This window comes from Triticum aestivum, chromosome 3A, assembly GCF_018294505.1.
Source record: "Triticum aestivum cultivar Chinese Spring chromosome 3A, IWGSC CS RefSeq v2.1, whole genome shotgun sequence".
Classification (NCBI taxonomy): domain Eukaryota; kingdom Viridiplantae; phylum Streptophyta; class Magnoliopsida; order Poales; family Poaceae; genus Triticum; species Triticum aestivum.
The window spans coordinates 81,061,092-81,067,730 of record NC_057800.1 but is presented as its reverse complement, the minus strand read 5'-3'; positions in this window follow the sequence as shown (position 1 = coordinate 81,067,730).

The following is a 6,639-nucleotide window of genomic DNA, read 5'->3' as shown; positions in this document are numbered from 1 at the left end:
TGTGACGAAAATGGAGCATGACTAAACTATATGATTTTGTAGGGATGAACTTTCTTTGGCCATGTTATTTTGAGAGGACATAATTGCTTAGTTAGTATGCTTGAAGTATTATTATTTTTATGTCAATATTGAACTTTTATCTTGAATATTTCAGATCTGAATATTCATACCACAATTAAGAAGAATTACATTGAAATTATGCCAAGTAGCATTCCACATCAAAAATTATGTTTTATCATTTACCTACTCGAGGACGAGCAGGAATTAAGCTTGGGGATGCTTGATACGTCTCCAACGTATCTATAATTTTTTATTGTTCCATGCTATATTATATTCTGTTTGGGACATTATTGGGCTTTATTATACAGTTTTATATTATTTTTGGGACTAACCTATTAACCAGAGGCCCAACCCAGAATTGCTGTTTTTGCCTATTTTAGGATTTCGCAGAAAAAGAATATCAAATGGAGTCCAAACGGAATGAAACCTTCGGGAATGTGATTTTTGGAACGAACGTGATCCAGAGGACTTGGACCCTACGTCAAGACATCAACCAGGAGGCCACGAGGTAGGGGAGCGCCCCTACCCCCCTGGGCGCGCCCTGCACCCTCGTGGCCCCCCTGTTGCTCCACCGACGTACTCCTTCCTCCTATATATACCTACGTACCCCCAAACTACCAGATACGGAGCCAATACCCTAATTCCACCGTTGTAACTTTCTGTATCCACGAGATCCCATCTTGGGGCCTTTTCTGGAGCTCCGCCGGAGGGGGCATCGATCACGGAGGGCTTCTACATCAACACCATAGCCTCTCCGATGAAGTGTGAGTAGTTTACCTCAGACCTTCGGGTCCATAGTTATTAGCTAGATGGCTTCTTCTCTCTTTTTGGATCTCAATACAAAGTTCTCCCCCTCTCTTGTGGAGATCTATTTGATGTAATCTTCTTTTGCGGTGTGTTTGTTGAGACCGATGAATTGTGGGTTTATGATCAAGTTTATCTATGAACAATATTTGAATCTTCTCTGAATTCTTTTATGTATGATTGGTTATCTTTGCAAGTCTCTTCGAATTATCAGTTTGGTTTGGCCTACTAGATTGATCTTTCTTGCAATGGGAGAAGTGCTTAGCTTTGGGTTCAATCTTGCGGTGTCATTTCCCAGTGACAGTAGGGGCAGCAAGGCATGTATTGTACTGTTGCCATTGAGGATAACAAGATGGGGTTTATATCATATTTTGCATGAGTTTATCCCTCTACATCATGTCATCTTGCTTAAAGTGTTACTCTGTTCTCTTGAACTTAATACTCTAGATGCATGCTGGATAGCGGTCGATGTGTGGAGTAATAGTAGTAGATGCAGGCAGGAGTCGGTCTACTTGTCTCGGACGTGATGCCTATATATATGATCATACGTAGATATTCTCATAACTATGCTCAATTCTGTCAATTGCTCAACAGTAATTTGTTTACCCACTGTGAATACTTATGCTCTTGAGAGAAGCCACTAGTGAAACCTATGGCCCCCGAGTCTATTTTCCATCATATTAATCTTCCAACACTTAGTTATTTTTATTGCCTTTTATTTTACTTTGCATCTTTATCATAAAAATACCAAAAATATTATCTTATCATATCTATTAGATCTCACTCTCGTAAGTGACCGTGTAGGGATTGACAACCCCTTATCACGTTGGTTGCGAGGATTTATTTGTTTCTGTAGGTGCGAGGGACTCGTGCGTGGCCTCCTACTGGATTGATACCTTGGTTCTCAAAAACTGAGGGAAATACTTACGCCACTTTGCTGCATCACCCTTTCCTCTTCAAGGGAAAACCAACGCAAGTGCTCAAGAGGTAGCAGAGAACAAGCGGGCCTAATCTTCTTCGCCGTGGTCACAGAGAAAGATAGGGGCTTATAGTTTTGCCTCCGAACGTTTTACCTCAAGGGTAATGTCAACACTAATAGTTCATGAAAACTCACATCCAATTAGCCATATATACCAGGATCTTTCCAACATGTTGTGCTTGCCAAAAGATAAAATGTAAAAAGGAAGGGTGAAGATCACCATGACTCTTATGTAAGGTGGGAGATAAAAGTAAAAGATAGGCCCTTTGCAAAGGGAAGCAGAGGTTGTCATGCGCTTTTATGGTTGGATGCACAAAATCTTGATGCGAAAGAACGTCACTTTATATTGCCACTTGTGATATGGACCTTTATTATGCAGTCTGTCGCTTTTATTTCTTCCATATCACACGATCATATAAAGCTTATTTTCTCCCACACTAATAAGTCATACATATTTAGAGAGCAATTTTATTGCTTGCACCGATGACAACTTACTTGAGGGATCTTACTCAATCCATAGGTAGGTATGGTAGACTCTCATGGCAAAACTGGTTTAAGGGTGTTTGTAAGCACAAGTAGTATCTCTACTTGGTGCAAAGAATTTGGCTAGCATGAGGGGGAAAGGCAAGCTCAATCATGTTGGATGATCCATGATAATATAATTTATCTCAGATGTAAGAAAACATAACCCATTACGTTGTCTTCCTTGTCCAACGTCAACCCTTTAGCATGTCATATTTTAATGAGTGCTCACAATCATAAAAGATGTCCAAGATAGTGTATTTATATGTGAAGACCTCTCTTTCTTTATTACTTCCTATTAATTGCAACGATGACCAAAACTATGTTTGTCAACTCTCAACAACTTTTATTCATCATACTTTTTATATGTGAGTTCATTACTCTCCATAAGATCCATATGATCTCTTTTATTTCCTTTTTATTCTTTCTCTATTCTTTTATTCCCTCAAGATCATGGCAAAATAATCAAGCCCTTGACTCAACACTAATCTTTATTATATATAGCTCACGGACTCGATTACATAGAAGGATCATAAAGCAAAACTCACAACTAGATCATACTAAGAACTTTTATTCTACTAGATCAAAATATTATCAAAAGGATCGAACTAAGAAAATCGGTAAAGATAAAAGTGATGGTGATGCGATACCGGGGCACTCCCCCAAGCTTGGCAGTTGCCAAGGGGAGTGCCCATACCAGATACTCAATTCTTCTTTGTTGGTGGAGAGGGTGGAGTTGTTGATGATGTAGGCTTGTCGTCCTTTTTCCAAGGCATAGGCTCGCCATCATAGAAGGATGATTGAGTCTCCTGGATCCTCAAATCTGCAGCCAAACTCATCCTTCTGAATCTATATTCATACTCACAGTTTTGGTTTTGTAGGTCATAGATTTGGGCTTGGAGGTGCTCGATCTTCTCGTGAAGCTTGAAGATGGTCTCCCCAATGTTCTTGGCATCCAACTTGTGGTTGTTGGTGAAATCCGCGATCATCATATGGTTGGTGTCGAGTCCGCGTTCCACCATCTCCTGGCACTTGAAAACTTGTTGCTCCATTGCCTCGAGCCTTGTCTCCACGCTTCCGGTCCTCCTTGGTCCCTCAGCATCACGGATGTGCAGCACCCTCTCACGCATCTCAATGGTTTGAGGGTGTTGGAGCACTCCCGCGAGGTAAGGGTTGATGACCTTCTCGAAAAACTTGTCCTTGGGGGCACATGAAGATGACATGACTGTTGGGGAGCGTAGTAATTTCAAAAAATTTCCTACGCACACGCAAGATCATGGTGATGCATAGCAACAAGAGGGGAGAGTGTTGTCCATGTACCGTCGTAGACCGAAAGTGGAACCGTTAGCACAACGAGGTTGATGTAGTCGTACGTCTTCACGATCCGACCAATCAAGTACCGAACGTACGACACCTCCGAGTTCAGCACACGTTCAGCCCGATGACGTCCCTCGAACTCCGATCCAGCCGAGTGTTGAGGGAGAGTTTCGTCAGCACGACGGTGTGGTGACGATGTTGATGTTCTACCGACGCAGGGCTTCACCTAAGCACCGCTACAGTATTATCGAGGTGGACTATGGTGGAGGGGGGCACCGCACACGGCTAAGAGACGATCAACTTGATCAACTTCTGTCTAGAGGTGCCCCCTTCCCCTGTATATAAAGGAGCAAGGGGGGGGGGGTGCGGCCGGCCAAGGGGAGAGGCGCGCCGGAGGAGTCCTACTCCAACCGGGAGTAGGACTCCCCCCTTTCCTAGTTGGATTAGGACTTGGGGGGGGGGGAAGAAGGAAAGACGGGGGGCCGGCCCCCTTTGCCCTAAACCAATTCGGTTTGAGCCTTGGGGGGGGGGGGTGCCCCACACTTCCCTTGCTTCCCTCCTTTTCCACTAAGGCCCATATAGGCCCATTAAGCCCCCGGGGGTTCCGGTAACCTCCCGGTACTCCGGTAAAATCCCGATTTCACCCGAAACACTTCCGATATCCAAACATAGGCTTCCAATATATCAATCTTCATGTCTCGTCCATTTAGAGACTCCTCGTCATGTCCGTGATCACATCCGGGACTCCGAAGAACCTTCGGTACATCAAAACATATAAACTCATAATATAACTGTCATCGTAGCGTTAAGCGTGCGGACCCTACGGGTTCGAGAACTATGTAGACATGACCGAGACACGTCTCCGGTCAATAATCAATAGCGGAACCTGGATGCTCATATTGGCTCCTACATATTCTACGAAGATCTTTATCGGTCAGACCGCATAACAACATACGTTGTTCCCTTTGTCATTGGTATGTTATTGCCCAAGATTCAATTGTCGGTATCTCAATACCTAGTTCAATCTCGTTACCGGCAAGTCTCTTTACTTGTTCCTTAATACATCATCCCGCAACTAACTCATTAGTTGCAATGCTTGCAAGGCTTAAGTGATGAACATTACCGAGAGGGCCCAGAGATACCTCTCCGACAATCGGAGTGACAAATCCTAATCTCAAAATACGCCAACCCAACAAGTACCTTCGGAGACACCTGTAGAGCACCTTTATAATCACCCAGTTACGTTGTGACGTTTGGTAGCACACAAAGTGTTCCTTTGGTAAACGGGAGTGGCATAATCTCATAGTCATAGGAACATGTATAAGTCATGAAGAAAGCAATAGCAACAAACTAAACGATCAAGTGCTATGCTAACGGAATGGGTCAAGTCAATCACATCATTCTCTAATGATGTGACCCCGTTAATCAAATGACAACCCATGTCAATGGTTAGGAAACTTAACCATCTTTGATCAACGAGCTAGTTAAGTAGAGGCATACTAGTGACACTCTATTTGTCTATGTATTCACACATGTATTATGTTTTTGGTTAATACAATTCCAGCATGAATAATAAACATTTATCATGATATAAGGAAATAAATAATAACTTTATTATTGCCTCTAGGGCATATTTCCTTCAGTCTCCCACTTGCACTGGAGTCAATAATCTAGATTACACAGTAATGATTCGAACACCCATGGAGCCTTGGTGCTGATCATGTTTTGCTCGTGGAAGAGGCTTAGTCAACGGGTCTGCAACATTCAGATCCGTATGTATCTTGCAAATTTCTATGTCTCCCACATGGACTAGATCCCGGATGGAATTGAAGCGTCTCTTGATGTGCTTGGTTCTCTTGTGAAATTTGGATTCCTTCGCTAAGGCAATTGCTCCAATATTGTCACAAAAGATTTTCATTGGACCCGATGCACTAGGTATGACACCTAGATCGAATATGAACTCTTTCATCCAGACTCCTTCATTTGCTGCTTCCGAAGCAGCTATGTACTCCGCTTCACATGTAGATACCGCCACGACGCTTTGTTTAGAACTGCACCAACTGACAGCTCCACTGTTCAATGTAAACACGTATCCGGTTTGTGATTTAGAATCGTCCGGATCAGTGTCAAATCTTGCATCAACGTAACTGTTTACGATGAGCTCTTTGTCACCTCCATAAACAAGAAACATATCCTTAGTCCTTTTCAGGTATTTCAGGATGTTCTTGACCGCTGTCCAGTGATCCACCCCTGGATTACTTTGGTACCTCCCTTCTAGACTTATAGCAAGGCACACATCAGGTTTGGTACACAGCATTGCATACATGATAGATCCTATGGCTGAAGCATAGGGAACATCTTTCATTTTCTCTCTATCTTCTTCAGTGGTCGGGCATTGAGTCTTACTCAACTTCACACCTTGTAACACAGGCAAGAACCCTTTCTTTGCTTGATCCATTTTGAACTTCTTCAAAACTTTGTCAAGGTATGTGCTTTGTGAAAGTCCAATTAAGCGTCTTGATCTATCTCTATAGATCTTGATGCCCAATATATAAGCAGCTTCACCGAGGTCTTTCACTAAAAAACTCTTATTCAAGTATCCCTTTATGCTATCCAGAAATTCTATATCATTTCCAATCAACAATATGTCATCCACATATAATATTAGAAATCCTACAGAGCTCCCACTCACTTTCTTGTAAATACAGGCTTCTCCAAAAGTCTGTATAAAACCAAATGCTTTGATCACACTATCAAAGCGTTTATTCCAAGTCCGAGAGGCTTGCACCAGTCCATAAATGGATCGCTGGAGCTTGCACACTTTGTTAGCTCCCTTTGGATCGACAAAACCTTCTGGTTGCATCATATACAACTCTTCTTCTTCTAGAAATCCATTCAAGAATGCAGTTTTGACATCCATCTGCCATATTTCATAATCATAAAACATGACAATTGCT